The sequence below is a fragment of the Adiantum capillus-veneris genome, chromosome 13 (genome assembly GCF_014529385.1).
Source record: "Adiantum capillus-veneris isolate H3 chromosome 13, ASM1452938v2, whole genome shotgun sequence".
NCBI lineage: Eukaryota > Viridiplantae > Streptophyta > Polypodiopsida > Polypodiales > Pteridaceae > Adiantum > Adiantum capillus-veneris.
Window position 1 is genome coordinate 76,989,508 of NC_140943.1, and position 1,052 is coordinate 76,990,559.

The window sequence follows — 1,052 nt, forward strand, 5'->3', positions numbered from 1 at the left end:
CCATACAAAACCCTTGTCTTTCTTGGTCAATTCGGTCAAAGGACTTGCTATCTTAGAGAAATCTTTAATGTGTGCTCTCTCATATTGTGCTAGGCCCATAAAGCTTCTCACATCCCTTAATGACTTAGGTGTTGGCCACTCCACAACAGTCTTAACTTTGTCAAGATCAATGTGAATCCCCTCTTTAGAAATCACTCTTCCCAAATACACAATTTGATCCTTTGCAAAAGAACACTTACTTGCTTTGGCATACAATTTATGTTCACGCAAAACCTCAAATGTTTTCTTTAAATGCAATGCATGATCTTCTTCATTCTTAGAATACACAAAAATATCATCCAAGAATACCAAAATGAAGTCATCAAGATACGGGTGAAAAATATTATTCATTAAGCACATGAAAGTTGTTGGTGCATTAGTCAAACCAAAAGCAAGAACTGTAAATTCATAATGCCCATAACGTGTATGAAAAGCAGTCTTTGGAATATCCTCGGCCTTAATGTGGATTTGATGGTAGCTAGAACGAAGGTCGACCTTTGAAAATATTATGGCACCACTCAAATGGCTAAGCAATTCATCTATGTGAGGAAGAGGATATTTGTTCTTAATGGCCAGTTTGTTTAATCCCCTGTAGTCAATGCATAACCTATATGTACCATCCTTTTTCTTTTGGAATAACACAGGACTACCCCAAGGAGATACAGTAGGTTTAATGAAACCCTTTTTCAAAAGATCATCAAGTTGTATCTTGAGCTCTTTAAGCTCATCAATGTTGAACCTGTATGGAGCCCTTGAATAAGGTGTTGCTCCTGGATAAAGATCTATGGCGTGGTCTACCACTCTAGGCGGAGGCATACCAGGAAGATCGTCCGGGAACACATCCTTAAATTCATGTAAGAGATCCTCTACAAATTCTGGATTTGTCTCTTTCTGTTTATTCCCAGATTCTTCTTTAATCTCGTTAGCAAACACAAGAAACGTCTCACACACCCTTGTCTCACCCCCCTCAAAAGTTTCATGGCAGAAATCAAAAGTGATTTAGTATTTCTCCC